Below are 26,341 nucleotides of genomic sequence, written 5' to 3' on the forward strand. Positions count from 1 at the left end.
ACAAAGATGAAAGAGTTGTTATAATACAGTAGAGTAAAAAAATTGATGCTGGGATATTATTTTAACTTCAAAATGCTCCTATGAGCATTGCTGCATTGATGGAATATAACACAGACTCCAGCCAGTATTAATAAGTAAGGATGAAAGCAGATATTGTGCAAAAATTTGGGGGATAAAAAAAGCAGAATTAAGTACCAAATCAGACCAGCAGAACTGTCAAATGTGTTAGACTATATTCACAGGCACTCATGTGTGACATGCAGGCAGAAAACATAAACATTTGTTTAATTTGAGTAATTCTGCTTTTTAGAGTAAAAGGCTTTTTTTTTTTTTTTCTTTTTTTTCTTTTTTTTTTTTTTTTTTTTGGAGGAGGAGGAGGAGGAGGAGGAGGAGGAGGAGGGCTTTTATCTACAGTCTGGAATTTTAAAAGTCTTATATCCTGCAAGGGCTGTTTGAAGCAGTTCCAGAAGAACTGCTTTTCATTAGCAAGTGCTGACTCAATGATCTGTAGAAATGTATTGAGTTCATCAAAAAAATTAAAGAAAATTATTTGGTTTTACTTCTAAAAGGTTACATAATTTCAGTTGGACCTCATCACTTAAAGCACTATATACTATGTTTCAAATATGTTATCACTTGAAAGTCGAAATTACAAAGGCAAAACAAACTGGTTTTATTTCATTGAAGTCTTTGATAAAGAGTTCTTTTGATGACTTCAAGTAAAGCAATTCCCAAATATAATTTCTCAGTAAATTTTGAAATTTCAAAGTTTTGTTTAAATTTGAGAAAAAGCAAAAAATTAAATTATAGCCTTTCTTAAGGAACATAAACGTAGAACTTAGGCAAATGCTGATATAATTGTGCCCAGCAGCCCAGGGGTTTATGCAAGTGAGTAAGTGTTTGTGTACTTATATGTGATATAAGCTTGAACACATGTGATCTAAGTTTGGACATAAAGTCTAGAGGGCTGCCAGGGCAGGGCAGCTTTTCAAGCTGCTCTAATATAAACCAGAATCACAGTTATTGCTTTTCTGCAAAATAAGAGAGTCTGTACTTATTCTTTTCCCCAGCCTTTACCTAGTTGGGTAAAAGGGGCTAAAAAGACCCTGAGAAGGCACTCTGGTTATACCTACACTGGTAAATAACTCGGGCATATTAACTGGCCTAGAGGCTCTGCTCCATGGCTGTGTTCCGTGCTCCTGGCCTTTCTCACCCACCTAAAGAGGCTGTGTGAGAAACAAGCATCAGTCTGCATCAGCCTTATCAGATGGCAAGCAAAAGGTAGCACTTGTTTACATTTCATAGCAAGTCATGCTGGTGTAGACATTACTCTTCATGCACTCTTTCAAAGCCCGTGATTATCAAGTTAAGAGCAGGGAGTTAAAACCACGTCCACTCACCACAGGCTACAAGAGAGTTTGAAGCCAGCAGTTATCTCTTTCAGAGAGGTTTATTCATGTCATTTTCTTGCCCATGCCCCCAGTGTGTTTTCTGTTCAGCCAGCCTGTAGCAATAGTCCTGAGAAGCACAGATTCTTCTTTTCCTCCTGCGTTCATCCTGAGTTCTTTAGATTTAGTTTCTATCAAGCATTGACACGTAAGCTTATCCTACAGCCACAAACTCTTCAGATTCAAGAAGTACCATCTGCTCTCAGTAAAACTACATAATCAGCCCAGCTCCTCCATGATAAATTCTTCTGATGCTGCTACACATCATAGGAATGGTCCTGCTCAGAGCAAATGTCTGCCTGGCCCAGGACAGTAATCCACAGCAGATGCCTCAGGAAGGGAATGAAAACACACAGTGATGGCTTTCCCTGAAGATGTGTTTGGTATCTCCTGTGCCAGCACTAATGTGTTTGTGTTTCACAATTTTTCACAGTGGGATCTTCTTCCATGAATTTTTTTGTGTAGATTTTGGGCCTCTGCTAGCTCACAGCACACATAACACGCACCAACAAATTGCACACCTAAGTACACACCACATAAGGAAAAGCAAAACATAGCTCTGGACCCCTATGCTGGGCTCACAGACACCGAGATCTTGATGGAAAGAGGTGAGGAACCATTGGTCTCCATATTATTTTATTCAAAATTTAGAAGATCTATAAGTCACTCTTCATGTGAAAGCATTTCCATACTTTTCTTGTTTCCTTTCTCTGAACTTTTTCCAGTTCTCCACTACATGTTTTTAAGAAGAGGGGACATGAACTCTGTAGGGATTTGTGCAGTTTCTTTTGTTCTCTATTTCTTTTCTAATAATTCCTAACATTCAATTTACATTTTTATTGCTGCTGAGCATTAAATTGGTGGTTTCATAAGAACTATTCATTAAAATTCTGAGATCTCATTCCTAAGTGGTAACATTTAATTCAGAGCCCATCACACTACAAGGAGAGTTAAGATTGCTTTTTTCATGGGTATCACTTATATTTATCTACATTGAAATGGTGATACCAAAATTTGCAATACAGTCAAAACTTCAATTTCTGCCATAAAATAAATATTTTCAAAAATATAAAAACTAGCTTTTGTTAAGAAATACATGTTTGAATATGTGTCACTGAAGAATCTTCCAATAATGACATAATGACAGTGTAACATAAAGAGATCTCTATGCATCATTTTACATCACTCTGTTTGAGCAATATCACTGTCTCAATATTCTAATGAGTTTCCATGCTACCTTAGAGCCACAATTACTTGAGACAAAGGAATAGAAGAAAATCTCACTTTTCACTAACAAAAATAAAGCACATTTCAAGCTATCATGTGTACAAAAGTTTAAAATGTGATACGGTTGCATGGTCAAGAACAACAGTAAACAGACTAAAATAACTTTTTTCATTTTAGTATCCTTTTTAAACCTATTTCATGCTTTGAGAAGCATAGTTTTTAACTAGATAACAGAATCATGATGGCGAACAAAGGACACATGTATAGGTACGGTCAATCAAATTTATGTTCAATGGCAGTGTGTGATATATTTCTAAGCTAGCCTAGAGTTAATCCACTTGGTTTGGAGTTTCTTTTTCAAGAAATCTGGAAATGCTGTCAAATAATCATATCATCAAGACCTAGTTCTTGAGGATGAAAAGATTCAATACATTCAGGAAAACACCAAACAGACCACAACAATTCAATAGCAAGGAATGTGGTCCTATTTAAGACCTGATGGTGATATTATCTCATTATCCAAATGAGTGTTCTGCCCCACAGGCTCTCAGCTGGTCTAGAAAGAATTGCTCACAGCTTCTCTTCATGGAGCTGTTCCACAATGAGATACCAAGGTCCTGATCTGAAGCACACTGAGTTCAAAAAGCAAAGCATGAAAACTACAAGCATTAGGGGAAAAAACATTTTCTCTGTTCTGATATTATGGAACATATCTACAGATATGGACATTATTTTGCCTCTGTGACTTCTTTGTTGTCTTTTGGATCAGGAATGTAAATACTGTGATTCATAAGTGCTATTAGAAATTAGTTTTCATTCAAAACATACAGCGTTTTAACAATTTAAGGGCAAATCTTAGTCTCATTTAAGTATGCGCAACTAGCTAAAGTGAAGCCCAAAAAGAATTGTTGGTTGTTTTAGAAGCTCCTATTTTTCTAGGTAAAGCTCTTTGGAAGTGCCAATTTTATTAAACATTCAAAATAATTAATACTTTAAACTTATCTTGAGAATAAACAGTTTATTTTCTATAGCCTCATAAAAAGTAAGCATTTTAAGATAATCTATATGCACACACATCAAGTTCACAAAATCTTTTTGTTCCATATTTTCCCTGACAGTATAAGATCTTTTTTTAAATCATGACAAAGAAAAGATATTTTAGATAATCATTACATGGCATGGTATATAATAAATGTAAATCGTCTTATTTCCATCCATAGGATCTTAACCAGTACAAACACAAGAATTCATGTTTCAGATCTTATTTCTAGTAAAAGGCAGATTACCTCTTACCATCCTGTACTCTTCATTTTCTTTTTATAAAAGAAGCCTCTACTTAGTCCTGCTGTCAGTTTAACTATGAAGTGTGAACTGTCACAGCTCTAGTACACATTGTGGTCCCCGCTCTGATCGCTTCGTGACTTGCACTTTTAATAGCGCATCACTGGAGAGAGTTTGGTGTGAGGACCATTAAGCCATGGAAGAGCATGCCATCACTCCTTGCTTTGGGTCCCAGTGGTAATAACTGAGCTTGATAGCCAGGCAAATCAGTGAAGGCAAACATCTCCCGTCTCTTTCCCGCAGTGAGATCTGCCTTCTGGACGCCTGCCTGTCACCTGAAAGAGGAGACATGTGGCTTGCTGGAGTAAGGAATAAGGACAACAGGAGTAAGGAATAAGGACAAAGGAGTAAGGAATAAGGACAACACTCCTGCCCATATTGTCAGCCTAAAATCTTATTTTGGTGAGACTCTTTGCAGGGGCACAATCTCTCATAACTGCCCCACCCCACAAGTCGTGTACACCTCTGTTTGAACACCAACATGTGCAGATACATTAAATGACTTCTGTAAGCACCTTGTTTGCCAGAGATATCTTTAGCAAGTCAACCTGAAACTTGCTGTTGAAATATTTTCACCAACTGTTTTGTTCCTAGGAGTTTACTTAGGTTGGTTAAGTGGGTAAATGTGAGAAACTTCTTGACTTCCATTTGCCCCAGCTTCCTTATTTGTTCTTAGATGGCTTCTGGTCCACCCAGCTGACCACTGCCTCTGCAGTGAGCTCACAAAGCTCCATCAACACTCAGGCATGTATAACATGCAAAATCTGTACAGCTTTTCTCTGATTAGTATGTGCCTCCTGTTCTCCTGCGTCGCTTCAGCTATCCTCCAAATTACAATGCAAGGTACATTTAAACTCATAAAAAGTTCTCAGCTATTTCCTCTCAGGATGAGAGGTTGTTTTGAGATCAGTTGATGTTGTTTTGAAATTTCCAGTGTTGGGCAGATGCAATAGCCCCATGGATTTGGGTTTTGAATTTTTTGACCCTTCTAAATAAACTAAGCACTAAAAACTGAGAAGCAGGAGAAGTTTGGATTTGTAAAATCTCAATTATTCATTTCCCCTTGGATTTTGACAGAAGCTTTAGAAATTTTGTATTTTACCTGAATTGCTTCAGTGTGTGTACAGTACAGATGGTCAACAGGTAAAATAAAACTCTAAATTTATTTTAGAGTCTCAGCTTTGTATTGAAGGTGCAAAAGCATTGCTAAGAAGAAAGCTGGGGTATAATGCCTCAGACTGAGATACAGCACCTTGCAGCTCTGTAGATGTAAAAATGATTCTGCTATAACATCCATATGTGGTAGTAAATACGAACAGCACTGATAGCTGGTGGGACGAGTGGGAAAGGCCAACACTATTGATTATTCCTCCCATTTCAAGAATCCTAAGCATTTGCATAGTGGTATATGCCAAGCGGCAGAAAGAAAAAGCTTTGTTGAAAGTGAATAATCAGTTTCTAAATAATAAATATACGTTCATCTTCAGATTTTAGAGAGAGACTTCACAGAGTCACACAGCTCTAAGTGAAACAACAATATGCCCTCTACAAGCAAGCTAGAACACTCTTCCCTTCTTTCAGAAAATCCTGACCTTTCTTGTGGAACTAAAGCTGTGTTTCTGTGCAGTGAAAGTTTACTGCAATAATGCAATACTGCATTATTGCCAGCTTGAAATGACCTACCATATGGCTGTTGGAGATTTCACAAGCGAATTCCTTGTGTGGCTGTGGGAAGGCTTTACACAAGATAAGAAATCACTTGTAAAGTATTTTGACAGAGATTCCAGATTTGTGAGTGTGTCTTAAGTTCTATGTGACATTATCTGGCAGAAAAATAAATTACTTTTTTCTATTATGTATGCAAGTGTATAACTAGGGAATGACAAAAACTATCTTTGCTTTTGGGATGAAGTAAGAGAATTAATCTTTTACTTACTGTGAGACAGTGTTACTGAGATGAAGGGCACAGAAGTATTATATGTGTTAGGCAATAATTGAAAGCTAGAAATCATGTTGAAGAATATGCACACACACATGATTTTCTATTTTAAAACTTGGTGTAAGATACACCTAATACAAAGATATAGTATCTTTAAATCTACACATAATAAATGGAGCACTTGGGGTTTTATCTATTTGGATTTACGCACAACCCAAATGCAACAATCTGGTGCTCTGTGCACCTGTTCCATAAAAACAGTTCTTACAACAACGTGCCCACAATTCATCGTTTCCATATTGTATGGCAAAGTTTAAACTAATAAAACAAACCCACCCCATTTTCAAATGGAGTACACATCATGGCTCATCTCCTAGGATGAATTATAACAGACAATAATCTAACTTTGTCCTGGCAATTAACTCACTCAAATTATTTTGGGCTTGGTGAAAGAAGTATAAGCCTCAAAACTGTGGCACTTCTACATATCAAATTAAAAGACCTGCACATTACATAGAGAGGGAAAAGCAGTTTCTATGGCCAGGTGCTGGCAATAGAAATCAAACCATGACAATAGAAATCAAACCAGTCAGTGCCAAAACATAGAGCCATTTTCTGCTGAACAGCAGCAGGGTAGGAGACAGCATCTTGAGAAGCAGTCAGGCCAAAAGCAATCCTGCCACAGGCACCATGGTGCCCTGAGCTTGCCCTCATTGTTCAAACACACCAGCTGTGGCTGGGGTGCAGAGGGAAGAAGGGCTGCATCTGTGCAAGGAAATCACTGCAGCATCTGTTTCCTTCTCTGATTTTGATCCCATTTGCAGTTTGATAAGAGAACTGCCATGCTGCAATCTCATAGCATTCCATATGTATCAATCAAAAGGAAAAAACCTGTCAAAAATGAATTCTGAAAGTAATTCATCAAGAAAATAAAGGCCCCATAGAAGCAGACTAATGTCATAAGTGTGTATTTTTAAAGCTTTTGTTTCGAGTTTACAAGTCTGATCTTATTAAAGCAAAATGCTCTTTTACTTTTTTCCAGGCAGTGCAATTTCTAGACGAGCTGAAGCGTAAGCAAACAAAAAGTCTATGGTGGAGTGACTGGCCAGCTCAGTCCGTGCTCCAGGAGCATCCCTGCATTCCTCAGAGCTAGGAAGCTTTCACACAGCAACATCCATGGACCAGGCTCTCTCCTGACCCTGGTGGTCCCCAAGGCTCCCTGTCAGGCCAGTAAACTGACTGTGGTTATTCATGCCAGCTCTCTCCTTGACCCAGCGGCTGGACATACCCTGGGCAAGACACCTTGCATCCCTTCAGCAGCTCCAGCATTCTGGGGCACTCCTGGTCACCTGCCCTGCATGAGCAGCCATCACAAGCAAACCCTTTGGTTTCTGGATTGCTAGCCCAGCTCCCTACAGAATGATGAATGCTTCAGGTCTTGCTCTGTAAGGCATTTCATGGTTAAGGACCAAGATTGATAAATTTCCAGAGAAACCGACATGGTCAACAGTCACACAATGAAGCCTACACAGTAAAATTAAAACTGACTGTGGAGTGAACAATTTTAGGATTTCCTGAGAGCTATTTCTGAAGACCTAAAAAAATTAGAAAACTGCTTAAGCTCCTTTTATCTCCAATGAAAAGCATATTTCTTCATTCACATACACATTTGCATATCACACTATATGTCATGATAGGAAACAAATCAGCAAAACAATTCTACATTATTCTAATATGCACATTTCTTTCTCTGTCAAGTGGATAATTAAAAAAAAACAAAAGACAAATGAGAAGTCATGCTTTGTTTATTACCTTCACGATAAGGTTTTCTGATGCTGTGGTGGTAAACTTATTTTGAGTAGAAAGCATTTACAAGATCCTATTATTCTACAATTTCTGTGGGAGATTTCTTGTCACCTTGGAAATTATGTGTTTGTTTCGAGAAAGAAAAATTAGCTTTATTCAGAGATCTAAGTAATTTGGATATATGGCAAGAAGTATCTAAACAAAAGTCTAATATCAACATCCCAAAAGTAGATTTTATGACTGTTAAATATACATGTTGCAAAAGATTGGATTTACTGGTTTGCTTATATTGTGTTAGTCATTTATAACATTTGGTGACTGAACAACATAAACTTATTTTATGGTTCTTTCATCCTTTCTCAAAAGGATTGCAGGCTCCTAGTAAGGGAAATTCAACACAAGGGTTTCTGGGATATAAACACTGCACATACAAAGGTAGTATTTCTGATGGATAACATTCTTTAAAGGTCTTTTCATGATCCATTAATTTATGAATTACACAGCAGAATAGGCATTGTCAAGGGCTTAATTTCAGTTATATGTTGATCTTCTTCCCTTTAAGCTTTTATCCAAAAAGTAAGTAGGACTAAAAATATCACGTTCCCTTAACCTGAATCTGACAGGTCAAATCATAAAATTAACTGTTTTATTCTTAACTTATCAAAAGGTGGGCAGTTGGGCCCATCCTTATCTATAAATACGAACACACAAAAAAATCAAAATAGAATAGTTCTAAGGCTTGCTTTATTCACAGCACAATTACAAAAAGCAATGCAATTGGCCATGGAATAAAATTTATAATAAGGAATTAAGTATGCAAATTAATGCTGCGCAAATACTAAGATAAAAAAAATGATAAAATTTTTTTTACAATTTACTGGAAAACTGACTTCCTGGGAGCCAGATTTCCAGGAAAGCATCCAGGTAAACCAGAAGTAAGTTACTACAGACAGATTATTTAGAAGTCAATGAGAAATCAGTCTCAGGGTCCACCTTACTTAAAAAGAACATTTGTGCTTTTACTCACAGCTCAAAGAAGATACCAAAAAAGAGACTGATGAGCATAATTATGGAATATTCTTACTCCATAAGTACTGTTCTCCTCAAGGACTGAGGTGCAGGAAATTTTCATAAGCTCTCATAAATCAATTTTATAGATAATAGCTCAGTGTTTATAGCTGTTATTTCTCTTTTCTTTCATCTCTCTTTTTCTTACAGCAACCAAAAAAACCAACCAACCAATCAAACAGAAAAAAAACCCAACAAAAACAACAACAACAAAAAACCCAACAGCCCTCAAAAATGAGAGGGAGAATCTGCTAGCAAGCTAAACAGAATTTGGCCAGGAGCTTGCAGTACAGTGTTTCAAGTAATCCAGATCAGCTGCAATTAGGAGATCTGTTTTTTACTTACAGGGTGTGGCAATATGTAAGAAACTCACGGTATCCTGAGAGGGAGTTTCTTAACTTCCTTCTCATTACATTCAATGGTTTCTGTTTCACAATGAAAAAGTGTGAAAAAATGCTGACAATATTTACATTCAAATTTCTCTTGCAGATAATTATGGTCTTTAGTGTCGGCTAAGATGAAACTAACATAAACTTTAATATGACCACAATATTTTTGAATTCTGAAAGAGCAGAACCCTCTTTTTATTCCACACATTACCCTAGAGGCATTACCTGACAATGTGTAGTCAGATCTTGGTTTCTTGAAGTTCCCACAACATTTTCAGGCATTGCAATTGATGGCAATGTTCTTGCCATAAGCATAATTGTAATCAAGAGATGAGATATCCATTGAGCCATTAATTTAAGTAGAGTAATTCTTTTATCTTTTTCAGTAAAACTTACAAAACAAAGAGCATGGTTTTGTTAAGAATCAAAACCAAACATAGCTGTTTGTTCCATACTGTTGTGGTTTGGCTCTCCAAAGGTTTCTTTACATGTCAGCAAATCTGTGACAGGTTGGAAAAATAAAAAAGATTCATTATGAAGGCAAAAATTGTCAGACTTCCAAAAGATCGTGTAATTTTCTTGAAACAAGCATAAACATGAAATTCTAGGGATAAATTGGAGAAAGCTGCCTAAGCACACCTGGCAATATTTCAAATGGAAATCATGGATTCTAAGCTACCTCTGAAAATATCCAGCCATCAGTATACAAGTGAACTAAATGCAGTCATTATAGGTGCTATTTTATCAGCATATAAGATAGTCATTCTTTATATACATCTTTTCAGTTCCATTCACTAATTTAAAACAGATCTAATGAAATAATTTCAAAATTTTAATTTTAGTTCAATTACAAGATCAGTTTATTACTGTTCAATAATGCCTTAGTCTTCAGCTGAGCAGAGTAATAGATTGTGTGTTCATTCTTAGACTACAAGCACATATGAGAAAAAAAATCTTTAAAACCTCTGTGAAATGGAGTTGTTTGATCTAATGATTTCTGCCTTGTATTGGCAATGGGCTACTGGACTGCACACAAATTCGTCTCCACTGACATGCGGTAACCCACTAAGCCACTGTAACTCAATTTCATGTCTGACTACGTAGAGAGAATTGAACTGATAGAGTTTGAGCAAAGCTTTATGTTGTCAGGGTGACTACAATCTTCCTAAGGTAATAGTTACTTTTCCAAAATGGAGAACAGATTGAGCATTTCTCTGCTTAAAGGCTTTATACACACATAAATGTTAAACTGCCCATTTTAACAATACCAAGATAGTTAAAATGGTACATCTGGTATCATGTATTGCAGTAATGTTGATATGAACACAGCCATTCTGGCAAAGTTACTTCTATACAGATGAAAAACTGTATAGAAGCTTCATTATTAGGGATCTTCAGCCCTGTATAATTATATCCAACTTTACAAGCTGTAGCAGTTGCCAAATAGTTGGACCTTGCTGTTAATTAAGCAAGATCATTTTTAGATCCCTCTGTGATAATTTTCAGGTAGCATGTAATGTACCTTTTCTCAGTCATAGCCTGACACACTCAGAAGTGTCTGTGTGTAAGGAAAGAACAGATGAGAAGCTGTTTCATTTGCAGATATCAGGCAGACTGTGATGTTACAAATGCAGGGAAAACATGTGGAAGGTAACAGAGAAAAGTCAGCTAATATGCTTTGTCTGAACTCCAAAATACACAAATGAGTCACCTCCATGGAGCACACTATGACGACATGAACCAACTCTACAAGAAAGTGCTGACCTAGTGTGGGAAACAAGAATTGCCTCATACTTGATTGCTGAAATTCTTGTTGTTTCAAGAATTGCATATTGACAGCTTAAGTTTTTTGTCTGCATTGAAAGAGCCAGCTTGTTTTTGTTGTTCAAATAGTTATTTTGAATAAATACTTAAAATAGTCCACAATTTGCTAAAAGTGTGGGGAAAAGCACATTTACACTGCTGCTCTTTTCTTCCAGAGTAACAGCTAATGTTTGTATGGTTTGAAGGCATGCATCTGTTTGAAGGCTGAATACTGGCACATTGCTGACATAACATGTAGGACTTTTAAAGCAGTGCAGCAGTGTATCACCTGTCATTGGCTCTAATGCCACTGCTAATCGCTTTTGAAATAATCCAATGCAATAGACATTGAGACCATCAATATTTTTCCCATTACCACAATGTAGAGACCATTTGGATAATGATCACTGCCCCAGAAGAGCAATGACAGAGTTCTGTGCCATCACACTTTGTCTAGAAGCATTGTGTGCACTGTACATCATCTGGGGCTCTGAATGGCAGCAGGATAAGGATTACCAATCCTCTGTTCACCCAGCAACCACTGGCAAGCAGTGTGGTTGAAGAACTGGGCCTTGTCCAGCTGCTAAGTGTTCCTCTTCTCTACATGGAGCAGAGACAAAGTTCAGATGGAGGAACCAACAGAAAATCCACTAGGTGCTTTGGGGAAAAGAGAAGCAGCAGCTGGGGTTTCAGCCAAACAAAGAGAAAGGCACAGGATGGTCACCACCAGCTGTAGTCTGCATTCATGTCAACATGAAGCTGCATGCAATGTTTCTCTTTAAAAACAATTCCCATTTCCCTTCCAGTGCATCTACTACTGTATGATGTCTTATTTATTAGCATGGAAAGACTAGGAGAGATAACGTGGTTGTACCTATAGGTGTGAAGATTTTCTGTCAGACTAACAGTGAATTGATAGCAGAAACAGCATCAGGGTCATGATAAGCAAAGGAAAATGTAGATTAACTTTATTCTCTTGAGGAGGTGTGTGAAGTTTAGATTGGAGCTTGAAGATGTAGGAGTACCTCTTTGGACATCATGAGGAATTCTGCTGAAATTTCTCCCATCAGGAAGGAGTTATCCAAGAGTAGTTAAGACCCACAACAGACTAAAAGACAGTTTTATTCAACTCACACCCAGGAACTGTCCTTCAACAGGATTTTATACTTTAAATTTCAAATAAGATGCAACATGGGAGCAGGATATATGGTATCAGCCACTTAAAACTTACCTTTGTAACTTGTGTCAAACAGTGCAAAAAAGGGAGAGCTGGGGAGAGCTGGCTGTTGTTCTAGTCTGGGTGGATCATCTAAGGGGATAATTTAGTCTCTGTGATATCTAAATCATGGCCTATTTATTTTAAATTCCAATAAAGGGCTAATAGTGCTAATTACAATAGCAGGGATAGTGATATGGCTATTCACACACAAAAAACCTGGCGGAACCAAACTCCACTTTCATATAGGTCAGCAAAAAAAAAAGTGTGTGCTGCACTTTGTCACATCTCATTTGGATTGTCTTCAAAATGCTGAGCTAGAGGCAAAAGGTACCACAGTTCATTTCCAATTCCACATCTAATCCTCTCACCTTTAATTTATTTTAAAAGTTTAATCATAAGTTCATAAAGCTCAGATATCAATTTTTTAATAAAAAAATTTAAGCACCTGCAGGTAAGGTTTTTAGGAACTCATGGTTGGCCCAAGCTTCATTAAAAATAGGGACTCTCACAGTTCACCTTTCTGCAAATGCTACTGTGATAAAATGTAACTTTCATTCCCTTCCCGTTGCTTCAGGCATGTGTCATTTACAGAAAATAAATAGAAGACTTCTATCGCAAAGAAACCATGCTCCACTCGGGGTCAGTGAAAAGCTGCACCTCGCTCTGGAGTTTCTGCCAGCATGGTAAATAATTTCTCCGCAGAAATCGTCACTAACTGCTAGAAACCTTAGTACTAACAGTTAAAGTACTTGAGATATTCTTAGTATACAAATAATGTAGTATTTGCAAATAGAGAAACCTTGCCTAATTTGGGGGTTTCAATTTACTGTTAGTTGATTAAAATGATGATATTAATAGTTCTTCAAAGATGTCAGCTAGCTTTTGAATGCCAGTTGCTGTAGTGTTCTTGGATTTCCAGAAGTAAAATATTTTGACATGTCCTTTCTCTAAAGGCTCTTAGGGAAACTAAATTACCAGAAGGATGAAAATTCTTCAGTAGATAAATGATGTGTTGGAGCATAGTAATAAATTGTTTTCACCATGGGACAGAAGTGATCAGATATCTGCACTAGAAGTTGCTCTCTTCAGTATATTCATAAATGATCTAGAAAAGGGAATTGATAATGAGCTGGTAAAGTTTGCTGATGACACAAATTACTCAAAACAGTCAATACCTCAAAAGGTGTCATTATACTGAACACTGAGTGATTCAGCAACAAAAAATGTAGACATTTTTTAATATCAATACATGCAAAGTAATACACATGGGGGGAAGCCTAACTGCACATACACAGGGACAAATAACAAACAAATAAATAATTTAGTATCACTTCAACAAGAATCTTAGATTTGTTGAGAACTCTCTGAAAACATCTGACCAGTGCTTACTGGCAGACAGAAAATGTAAACTGAATTCAAAATCATTCTGTAAGTATGAAAAGACAAAATATTACACCATTGTATAAATCCAGACTGCATCCACATTCCAAAGACCTCACCTAAGTCTGAATGATCCATGTCCAAAGGTTTATTAGAGGTAGTAACGATATATGCCACACAACCAGGATGAATAGCAGTACAATGTTGTAACTGTGTGAGGGTGGATGAAAGTACTTTTCAACTTTAAAAGGAGATGAAAAAAAAGAAATAATTGTATATAAAAGTGAATCTAACATAGATAGTATGTAAAAAAACATTTTCTCACTATTCATCCTACATAAAACTTAACAAGCACCAAGTATTACAGTTTTAATCAAACAGAAATATTTTTCCATATAACCACAGCCACACAGTATAGTCTATTGTTACAAGAATGTTGTGGCTAACAAAAATATAAATGCATTTAATAAATAATTGGAACAATGTGTAGAGAAAGGGTTCAGCAAGGGATAATAAATAGATGATCCATCTTATCTACAGTTTAAGTAGAGTGTATATTGTGCACAGCTGGAAAATGGGAAAATTATCACTGTGCTTGTCCTATTCTCACTCCTAAGAAACAGTTAAGAGCCTGCACTCTGTTCTGATTTAGGGTAGTCATTCTTGTCCTATTATTTAGACCCAAAAGCCACAAGTTTCACAATCTAATTATAACTGCCTTCAAGAACAACTGAAATTTGACTTCTATTTTCAGCACCAAGCAGGAAAACCATTAATCCTCTTTTGCAATAAATAGGGGCTGAGCAGTGCTGGCACAATGATTAACTCCTTCCTGCAGCAATTCTGCATATTCTGTACTGCTGCAGCATTCCCTTGTGACTGCAGAACAAACTTCACTCCCTACTTACTCTTCTTCACCTGACTCTGTATCCTATTGATCTCTCATCTTCCTCTTAATTATATTTATCATTTTGTACTTTCCTGATTATTGCATATAAAGGAAATTTCTGTGTTCTCTTAGACATGAGACAGAATATTACATGTAACACTAAGTCATATTGCATTGTATTTAGAAGCAACATTCTGTAGTACAATTTTATTTTCTGCATGGATTTTAATTCAGCTTTGGCTCCCTGAAAATTTCAGAGTGTGAAAAAGTACAAATAATTTCCAGGATGTCATAGATAGATAGATAGATAGATAGATAGATAGATAGATAGATAGATAGATAGATAGATAGATAGATAGACAGAGAGACACATATATATGGGTAAATTATTTTCAACATCGTATCCACCAAACTATTTATATCAACAGTTTTATTGATCAGATACTTACATTCATTTTTATGGTTCAGAAAATGAGGTTTTAATTATAAAATCAGTACCTGTGTGGCTACATGAAGCTGCAGCTCAAAATGGGAGAGCTCAGTGAGCTGCAGCATGCTCAGGCTCTAAGGCAAGGCTGTTCCTCAGCACCAAGGAGAAGGAAAGGTGAGCAAAATCAGCCCTGTCCACTTCTCTCCCCAAAGCAGGCTTATGCACAAATTAAATTGGAGAAAAAAAAAACCCAAGAGCTATAGATAATGGCTGAACTTTTTAATAGAGCTTATATGCTTCACTTCCACAGCATTTTAATGAAATTGGAATGCCTAATTCTTCTGGGTTCTTTTAAAAACCCAGTCCGCATCACCAGACACATAAACTATGACTGAATGCTGTCTTTTAATGTTTATAAGTCACAGAGCAGAAGAACCACATTCTGTATTAATTATAAACTGCATTTACAACAACCAAGTTGTGCAGGAGGGCCTGGATTAAAGCAAAATACACGGGATGATTTGTAAGAGCCATAGTTCCCAACTGGCCTTCAGAACATAGAAGGAAAGTGAATAAGCACCAGAAGGCTGTTATCAGAATAAATCATAAATCCATTTCCTGAAACTTTAAAGCCTTCAAAATACTGACTTTACCACAACAGAAACAGATACAATAAATGCATATTTAGCATCTACATCTTTTTGCATCAAGGAATCCAAATCTGCTCTGCCCAGCCTGCATAGATATGTTTGTCACAGCACAAAGCTCTGTGAGCAGCAACAGCCAAGGGGATGGGTTGGTGGCAGACACCTTGCAGAGTAGCAGTCCTCCAGAGATGCTTCAGGAACACAGGCACTCTGAAGAACATCACCATAATTCAAGCTGACCTAGTTCAATTTACTCACTTTGAATAAACAACCTTAAAAGACAAAGGTTTTCTGACACCTAAGGAAGAAAATGGTCCTTCTAAATTCTGTTTATCCTCTTGAGTTTGGGGAAAGGAAAGGTGATTTTTAGGGTTGGAGGTTGTTATAACAAGGCCAGATACAGAAACTAAATAGGAATAACCAGGCAGTGTACAAGCCTAATGTGTTGTATGTATTATTTTCAGCACATTTATTTTTTGAGAAATTGATTCTGATAGTTTGAATCAACGCTGTGTTAACACACTCTGCTTCTTCATTTTGATAATTAATGGCAAGCTTCTCAAATGTTGGCTGAAAATTTTCCTAGGCAGATTTGGTTTTTTTTTTAGCTTGGCTTCGTGAGAAAATGAAGCTTGCGTGCATCACACCGTCTCTCTGTCATGTTTGTTCAGCTTCAAGTGAATTGAACAGTGTAGTCATTTTTCAGTAGGAAAATCTTACAACAGACCTGTGCAAAATTCAGCACATCATGGAAGGCAGCTCCCAAATTCATTAATTTTGCTGCCAGCAAAGATGAGGAGCAGTTGATGAAGTTCATCTGGTAGCAGCTGCTGACCATGCTGGACACGTACAGGTTGGCCACCTTGCATAAATGCACCTCCAGAACAGTATCTGCTGTGTCATTCCCTCTTGTTTAGACCAAGCAATGGTAGGTAAAAGCCATGGAATGAAGAGGAGCTAGGGTTAAGTGAGACATCTCACTATGAGGACACAGAGAGGTTGGAAAGTACCATGGAAGAGGGCACTTCAGTGGGACAAACACAAATGTCTTGCACCCCAAAGAGACAAAGCCAGAGCAAACCAGTTCTGTTTGCTTCTGCCATTCAGGGAATGATCTGGTTCTGTTGGGTTTTCCCTTCATTTCTCTCAATCCACCCATCTCCAGTTTTCCAGCTGGACTTACCTTTCCTTGCAGCTCCTACATACAAACCCCTACTGAGGCATGAAGAGCTATAGATAGGTACTCAGCCACCTGGGAGACAGTGGGAACAGGATAAGTCCACAATCAAACACTTTTGTATCATAAGCTAATGTTACACGTGATGCAAAATGACATATGATAAATCATAAAATAGATGGTTTATCACAGGTAGGGTGATTATGCAACAAGCCAATGTGTTTATTTACACAAGTGCCAGTTCCACTTGCACACAACAAGCAGCACCTGAAAAGGTGTCCCCCACATGCACACACAAAAAGAATACATAAGGGCTCATATCAGAGGGATGCTGCCTTTTCTTCACATGCTTAAGAAGAAAACATGCTGATGCTGATGAAACAGCAGGTCTATTTTCACAGCTTTGCACGATGATAATGGGTGCCTGTTGACAGCTTCCTGAATGGAAAGGAGGATCTTTTTGAAGCACAGGAGTACTTTCACAAGCATGTAACAGAGCAGTTTAAGAGCAGAGACACCTGCCAGCACAGCAACCAGGCAGAACCCTGGCAGACCTGTTTGCCTCTTAGGAGATGATGATATGTAGCTTGGCTTCCAGCTTCTCCTGACATCCCCTTTCCACCCACTGCCCTTTGCAATTCAACAGAACCAAAACAATAAGCAAATCTGTTGTATCCTCCCTCACTTATAGTGCAATGTTAGTAAAGTTTCTTATTTTTGCTTTGGAGGAGTAGGTTTTTAAACAAAAGCAGTGCTGCAGAAGGGAAGCTAGACTCGGAATAAAAGCTGCTGCAAGCATAACACAGCCTTTGTTAGCTGCTGCACACAGCAGCCAGCAAAGCAGCACTCCCAAGCCTGAGTGGCAGCTCTGCAACTCTGTCAAGCATCCCGACTGGCAGCAGCCCTTTTTGAAAAAAGATACAGTATTTGTAACCTAAAACTCTTACTGCAGCAAGAGTAAGTGATAATTCAGGATTTAAACCAGAACAGACAACTTGCTGTTTTGTGTGTGGCATAATGGTTCACCTGTTTACCATTCCTTATCACAGTGAGCTGGGTTATGCAGAAAAACCCCAAACAAAACCCCCAAAAAAGACAAAACAAAACAAAAATCTATCTTGAAGAAATAAGGCTAATAAGAACTCCAAAAAAGACTGATGTCTCTCTCACAGACCCCAGCAATGATATTGAGTTGTTTATATCAGATATGCCCAAATGATCATCATTATGATCTCAGATATGCCTAGATGTCATAATGAACAAGAAAAAAAAAAGAGCTCAAAGCCCTTGCTACCCTGAAACTGTCTGATCCCCCAGCCAGACAGAAGATAGCAGCTATATGAAAGAGAGGACTTCCCTGCAGAGAAGCAGCCCAGTCTCTCCAAGGTTTTACAACCAGCCATGTCTGCCCCCAAGGCTTTGGAGAAAAATGAAATTTAAAAAAAATCCAGAATTAACCTAGAGAATCAGCGTCTCTCCTTCTGCAGGCAGCCAGCTGTTGCCCTGAAGTGTGACTGAGTTTTTGTAGTCATTATCTTAAAGCAGAGCTGAGAATGAGAAAATGTTGTGGTCAATGAACACTCTTTGTTTTCTTTAACAGTATATAAAAAAACGGAGTGACAAAACACAAATACAAATTCACAGATGTAAAGATTGCACAGAACAAATGACCTCTGCTGCCATCCACAGAGATGCTGCCAAGCCTGTTCCCAGACTCAGATTAAAGTGTATCCAATTGGATTAAATTCCTAGCAATGGCAAACTTACCACCTACCTACACTGGGAAATTATTTCTACATGTAACCACCCTCACTGCATCTTTATAGTGATTGAATTTTTCAAGCTTTGATTTCCAGCCATTGGTTCTTTTCTGGTTTGTTCCTGCAAGACTGGAATCTATACTTTATTTAGGTGTTCTTTTGTTCCTAATACATTGGTAATGTCTTCTTATTGTCTTAAGCGCTACCGGCCAGTAATAATTCCTTATTACCTTTATCTTCTCCAAAATGTCATTTACTTTGTGTAGATTCAATTTTCATTCTCAGTTATGCCCCTCTTTTCCATACTTAACATTGATTTCTTGTTTAATTATCACCTTTGTGCCTTCTTTACTGGGCTAGCTTTCCTCTCCAAGGTAACTTACTCATCTGCTCATTAAAGCATAGCCTTTAGAATACCCAGCAGGATTTCCTTGAGAAGTCACACTTTCTATTAAAGCTTCTCCTTTTAGCACTTGGTTAGGGAAACAAATTGTTCTGATGAACTGGTCGATTTTATGTTTCACATAATTCTGCCTGGTGCAAAACCTTTGTTTCCACAAAGCAGAGATTCTGCAGTATCTGAGAGTTTTTGGCTGTCCACAGCCAACACTGCTCGGTGCATCACAAAGTCCAACACAGATTCATTTCATGCCTGATGCAGATATTTCCATATTACAATTTCCTTGAGATTTTCCTGAGATTAGATTATTCCTAATGTTGTTTAGAAGTGGTTCTCATTCTGGATTTACTGATGGCAATACATCTTTTCCTCAGACATTGTGAACAAATCCTAGAAAGTGATCCTCTCCATTGCATCAGAATCTGTCCATGTACTTGTACTAAATGCCCATCAATCTAAAGTCTGCTTTGCTGTTAGTGTAATGGACACCAAATGTGTGCCATTTTCATTTTACTTTAAAATTCCAAGCAATTACCCTCATTTAAAATTTCTGGGGGATTGAAAATATCTTTAAAAGGTAATATAGAAATATTACTCCCCTTTAATATATTAATTAAAGTTATCTTTTCTTTTTCATCCTTTGAAATCTGCAAGTAAAATATATTGTGGAGAACTCAACTGAACAATTTTTATTGTGCAAGTAAAATGCCAGTGGTTTTGTTTGATGGCTGTTTTTGTTGGGGTTTTTTTTGGTTGATTTGTTTTTGGTAGATTTTTTTTTATTCTGGTACTTGGATTGCAAAATCAAATAAGATAGCAATGAATATTGATCCAGGTTTTATTACCCAGTACATCAAACATTATACCCAAGCTGCTTTTGTTAAAAAAAACTGGTGGTAATTGAAAATACTTTTAGATATTTCCGGGCTCCTCTAAAACAAAACAGATTCCTTGTTCCATCACAAGTTACTATATTGTATAGATGAAGTTATATGAGATACAAAAAATAAAAAGGCCCCAGTTCCACCATTTTTAATACTAAAAGCATTAAGGTAAGTACCTTTCTAAAAAAAATTATTTGGGTAGCTCCACTTACTCACCAACACCACCAAGATGGAGTCATTCAAGTCATGACTAATCACTTTACTCCAGGCAAGTTCATTCACATCAAAGGAAAGAAACCAAACATAAAGACCTTGTATGTCATAAGGATCACACTGGAGCTGGGCAAGCACATTTTGTTTTCAACTTTTGGGGAATTTCTCTGGACTTTTTCATTAGAGAATGAAGAGAAAAGAGAGAAGAGGAAGGGAAGGGGAAGGAGGAGAGGAGAGGAGAGGAGAGGAGAGGAGAGGAGAGGAGAGGAGAGGAGAGGAGAGGAGAGGAGAGGAGAGGAGAGGAGAGGAGAGGAGAGGAGAGGAGAGGAGAGGAGAGGAGAGGAGAGGAGAGGAGAGGAGAGGAGAGGAGAGGAGAGGAGAGGAGAGGAGAGGAGAGGAGAGGAGAGGAGAGGAGAGGAGAGGAGAGGAGAGGAGAGGAGAGGAGAGGAGAGGAGAGGAGAGGAGAGGAGAGGAGAGGAGAGGAGAGGAGAGGAGAGGAGAGGAGAGGAGAGGAGAGGAGAGGAGAGGAGAGGAGAGGAGAGGAGAGGAGAGGAGAGGAGAGGAGAGGAGAGGAGAGAAGAGAAGAGAAGAGAAGAGAAGAGAAGAGAAGAGAAGAGAAGAGAAGAGAAGAGAAGAGAAGAGAAGAGAAGAGAAGAGAAGAGAAGAGAAGAGAAGAGAAGAGAAGAGAAGAGAAGAGAAGAGAAGAGAAGAGAAGAGAAGAGAAGAGAAGAGAAGAGAAGAGAAGAGAAGAGAAGAGAAGAGAAGAGAAGAGAAGAGAAGAGAAGAGAAGAGAAGAGAAGAGAAGAGAAGAGAAGAGAAGAGAAGAGAAGAGAAGAGAAGAGAAGAGAAGAGAAGAGAAGAGAAGAGAAGAGAAGAGAAGAGAAGAGAAGAGAAGAGAAGAGATGAACCCCAGGGAGGCATCACACCTGTAGCCCCTAGTCTAAGAAACATCAGAAGAATATTAAACACAAGTACCATTGTGGCACTATGTGAGTTTGAAGGAACTCCAGAATGTGCTGTGGCTTGTTACAGCCTCCTCCTGAGGGCACAGCTCAGGGTTCACACAGGTCCAGCTCTCCAAAAGAAGGAAAGAACTGGAATCAACTCTCCCATACTGGAGGTGAAGGCTGAAGTCATTGGGCTTTAGGGTAAAATCATTTTCTTCCAGAAGCTTTGTGAATTTCTGTTCCTTGCTTTCTTTATATGTAGTCAAAAAGTAAATAGTATTATTGAGGGCAAAGAGACCACAAGCTGAACAGAAGCCAGCCTGGTGCTCTTGCAGGAATGAAAGCAGATGGGGTTGTAGACTTCCTCAGTATATCTGCAGCCAGCAAACCAAGAGGACTCAGCAATTCCATTCTTCTCAGCACTTACTAGGCCACACCTGGAATATTGTGTCCAGTCTTGGTCCTTTTAGCTAAAACGACATACTAAAATATTGGAGATAATCTAGCAGAGGGCTGTCAAGCTGATCAGAAGACTGGAGAGCTTGACAGATGAAGAAATCTTGAAATAATCAGGCTGGTTCTGTATGAAGAAGGGACAATTGAGGGTTGAAAACCATTTTCTAACACTTAAATTGTTGTTACAAGGATGACAGATTCCTTTCAGCAAGATGCCCAGTGCCAAAGGCAATAGGCTGCCTCAGGGTAAACCCATTTCTGTTTAAGACTAAATCCTTCACCGTGAGAGCAACTGAACTTTGAGCAGGTTACCCAGAGAAGTGGGGAACTCATCAGGCACCAGATTATCTTATGTAGGGTCCTGCTTTCAACTGGAGCCTAGGGCAGATAATCTCCAGAGCTCCCTTCCACCCCAGGTTTTTCTATATTATCCCGTAGCTACCAAAGTTTTGTTCTGACTAGAAAACACAAAGCAAACAAAGATACTCAGTGATCCTAGAAATATATAATTTTCAGCTAGAACTCCAGACAGAAAAACAGACGTGCTGTGTAGGTTTAGTTAAATTTCATCACTGTCTTCTCTCTCCATTCCCCTTCACTGAGGGCTTTCTAAGATACCTCTATAAACTTGGTCAGTAAATCCACAAACAATTTGCTGATTTTTGATGTCTTGTATGTTGCACCTTGAACCATTGGTTGGCATTTATTCAATGCAGTCCTATTTATGTACAAACCATATCTATTACATGCTGTTTGACTGAACACAGTAGGAAGCAAACGGCAGGAGGCAGATTCCATGCTCACAATTTCAACCACCTCTTTCTCAGGGTCACTCTGCAAGCAGACCTCAGGCTGATGGGTTTCCTTGCTCCCTTTTCTAAGCATGTCTGCAGTGCTCTGCCCCTTCCACAAATCCACACAGCCACAATAAAATTGATCTCACTATTTTCAGAACAGCAAAAAAGTTGCTCAGATAGTCTAGCTAAGGCTCTACTATGAGTAGCACACTGCCTGCTCTGGAGAGAACAGTTCAGGACTGGAAACCATTGCTATCTAAAAGGAAATTTAAATATTATGTTTCAGTGTGCTTGCACAGCAGGCCTGAAACATCTGCAGAGTGATGCGGTAAAAATGCAAAACCACATACTTGTATCTTTCTAGAACACTTAAACCATTTCATGACACCATGCAAAGACCTCTATTCTACATGAATTAAGAATAAATAACAGAGTTCTATTGGTAACCAGAACCAGACTCATCTTCTATTTGCAATGTTTCAACAGTCAGCTCACAGGAAAGATATTTTTGGGCTAATTCTACTCATTTACCTTGGGTGAATATATTGGGTGAACATACAGGGATATGCTTTGATGAAAAAACTGGAAACTCTACAGGTGAAAAATAGGATATAAAGAAAATGGCACAGCCATGCTTCCTTGTAAACTGTTTCACTTAAAATGGCAGATGTATGCTTCATTAGTGATGAAAATATTGGTTACACATGTTGAAAAAAAACGTAAACAGTATTTACAAGACTGAAGGCTGTTTTTTCAACTCTAAAATAAATAATAGCAGGAAAAAAAAAGGAATATGAAGAAAGAGAGAAGCACTACCAATGTGTTCAACACTACCCAGGGCAAACCCAAATATTCTGGTTATCACAGCAAGGTATCACCCTGCTGTCTCCTTCTAATAAGCTTGCCTTGAAAAACACATTATTCAATGGAGGCCCTTACAAAGTGTCTCTCATAAAAGGCTTGTGATGACAAATATGAAAAACAAAATCTTGTCCATGTTTCAAAAACAGCAAGGAGAGCATGCTTTTGTTCAGCTCTTGCTGTAATTCTCTCATTAGTAATACCACTGCTGACAACGCTGATGTCCTTACTTAAAAAAGATGTCTGAAAACTTGAAAGAAGCTACAAGAAAAACTGGTGATACAGAAATCTTGCCTTACGGTTAGAAACTAAAGTGCCTCAATGAGATTTGCTTAACAACTAAAAAGGGTGGAGATGCCTTGATCCCAGCCTTTAAGTATTTTCATTGAATACTGTCCAGCACTAAAGACTTTTTTAACCCAGCAAAGATTGAACAAGTTAAGTCAAAGCTGAACTCAGACCACAAATAAAACACTTCACATGCACAGTGAGTGTTGGTATGGACTCTTTGTTCTCTGAACTCTTTAAATATGAACAAGACATCTTTCTAATGAAGTTCACCTTGGTCTTGAAGCAAGACATACAGTGCAATGCTCTGTGGTCAGTGCTAAGGCTGGACTGGACTGCATCACCAAAATGACTGAGCTCTTCTTCTCTTAAAGTCTATGCAGCAATTACACTGAGACATGCTTGTAATTTACTCTAAGGACATTTTGTAAATAATTATTAGTGTTACTACACCCTTACTGACCTACCAAAAGTTATTTTCATATAAATGGGCTACTTTTGTAGAGAACATGTTGACTACTGTCCTAGGACTCACATATTTAGGAACTCAATTTTAACTGGGACATATGAAAATTCATCTATAGCAACTCAATGGCTGATTTGATCAGTGTTAACTGCTGAGGTCCTACAGGGACTAAAACATATTCAGCGAATTCTCCAGTGTCCTATTTGCCTGAAGCCCCAGCTGCTTTTTATGGGAGCTAAGAATCTCTAATATTCTACCAGTGTTTAGCTATTACATATATTAGTTTATGAGGTTCAGCAAAGAACAAGGCTTGTTTATTAACCTTTCACTAAACCCTTCACAAACTCAAACACTGGCAAGAGAATAAGAACCAAAACGCACATGAGTGTTATGAGGAAATGTATATATTTATTACTTTCCAATTTCCCCAGCCCTTGGGAACCATTGAATTTTCATTATTTTCATTGATTTGATCACCTCCTTTTAGTTCAGAACATGAAAAAGCTTAAAAGTAAAGAGCCAAAATAAAATTCCTTTTCATAAAGCATTTGTCTCACTACAGAATTCACCAGCATAATTACACCCCTATAGTTCTGATGGTATAACTCCCCATGTGGACACTTGAATTCTACAGGCATTCATGCAAGATTAAAAAGCATCCACAAGGCATAATTATACCACTCTAGTCTCTGGTAAATTTCCTCTAATAAAGACGACCTTTCAATGTTGAAAAAATGAAATGTTATTCGGGAGGAAGGACAGAAAGGAAAAGCCCTTTCATTTCCTAAGGTAGAAATTTTACGAGGTTTTCTGCTGTTTAGCTACAACTTGCTGTATAAGCATGAACACACACCCAAAAAAAATCACAACTGTGAATACAAAGGTTCTTTGGATGATGCATTTTGACTGACCACCAGTCAAAGCACACTGACCCGAAATGATATCACAGTTACTCAAGGTCATTTGCCAAGGTTTGGGAATTTTTAAAGATCTATGTCATCTTCCCTCTTAATATCATGGGTACAATTGATTTGTGGCATAGGTGTTCCTCAGCTTCTGTAAGATATACTAAAGCAGCAAACTGTTTTGTGCCATTGCATAAAAATGGATCTGAGCTCTCAGTGCCATAACGAGAGAATAAATGACAAAGTTACAGTAGGTTTTGTACTCTCTGTGGAAAAGATGAAGGCAACAATTCTGCTCTTTCCTTAGTTCCTTCACCTTGCAGCTATGTGGTTAGAAAGTACTTCCAGTACTTGGATAGATAAAACTTACCAAAAACTAAACATAAGAAAATACAGGAGTTGATGGTTAAGGCATCCAAACAATCATAATTCTTTTATATATGGGCATAAAGGGTTAAAAGAATAGAATCTACTGAAACAACCTAAATTTAACTCCACATTTCCCTCAAGTTCTCATTATAGAAGTAAATTAAGGTTGTCTGGATGGCATTTAACTGTGTTTTCTTTTTTAATATATTTCATTTCATTGAAGTGCAATATTTTCCCTACATTTTCTAGGTTTCAATTATTTTTTATAGCAAATGGACTTCTAAAATATTTTAACATTAATATTCTAATACATTTAGCTTTGCATAGTTTCTTGGCAAAGATTTTTTTATTTGATTTCTGTTTTTTACAATTATTAACAAGGTTATACATGAGCATTAAGAAATAATCATGTGGATAATATGACCTTTAGTAACCAAAATATATGGGGCAAAATTAGCATATTGCTTTTCAATGTCTTTGTATCCTAATTGCATGACCGTTCAAAAGTCATGAAGCTTAACATTGATTTACAATTCATCATCAGATCAGGAATGTAAATTATTATGGGAGACCTCAGGATTTCTTGTTTCTGAGTCCCAGCTAGAGCTAGGCATATTTAGAAGGAGGAGAGAGACCCACAGAAAAATAAGTGAAAGCTTCAGTAGAGTAATTCTGCATTGTTCATAACTCAGTATGTTAATATAAGTTAGTAGGTTAAAAAACAAACAAAAAGCTGGGGAGGAAGGCAGCTGGGACGTGACTAAAACCAGCCAAGTGTTGAGAGAGCTCCATTTGCTGTATGGCAGAGCTGAGTCCAATTCTGCACTGCATCCAGGCCTGCCCCTTTCCCTCCCAGGGGGGCAGCCTCACCACTGGACAAGTCTCATCATTCCAGCCACGAATGATGGAGCATTTCCTAAAAGATGCTGCATGCCCTCAGCAAATGGGAAAGAGATCATCCTACGCCTCAAGCAGGCTGGTGGCTCCTGACTAGCTAAACTCTGGTATCTCTGTGGCTGGCCCAGAGCTGTTGACCCCACCTTGACTACTGGATATATCATCATAATTACTTACAATTATATGGTGAATGTATTTTTTCATTTTAATCTGTGCTTCTTCAGCTCTAGACTGACTAATTTTAGTTCTATGGTAAATCTGAAGAGTCTGCACTGGTAATTTCTGAGATAATTCCATATTAATTAAAGCAGCAAATTTCTTGCAGAATCTGTTGA

General features: G+C 37.9%; 1 long non-coding RNA gene across 2 annotated transcripts in view; it reads right to left on the reverse strand.

The window, feature by feature from the left end:
• LOC134418797 (uncharacterized) overlaps positions 1–26,341 on the reverse strand; it is a 109,730-nt gene that overhangs the window by 73,748 nt on the left and 9,641 nt on the right. Inside the window, exon 1 of one of the 2 annotated variants that reach the window (XR_010027855.1) lies at positions 3,969–4,385. The exons of the other annotated variant lie outside the window; for it this stretch is intronic. This is a non-coding gene — a long non-coding RNA (uncharacterized LOC134418797). Of the gene's footprint in view, positions 1–3,968; positions 4,386–26,341 lie in introns of those variants that run through there. 2 annotated transcript variants of the gene reach the window in all.

The sequence above is a fragment of the Melospiza melodia genome, chromosome 5 (genome assembly GCF_035770615.1).
Source record: "Melospiza melodia melodia isolate bMelMel2 chromosome 5, bMelMel2.pri, whole genome shotgun sequence".
Taxonomy (NCBI): Eukaryota; Metazoa; Chordata; class Aves; order Passeriformes; family Passerellidae; genus Melospiza; species Melospiza melodia.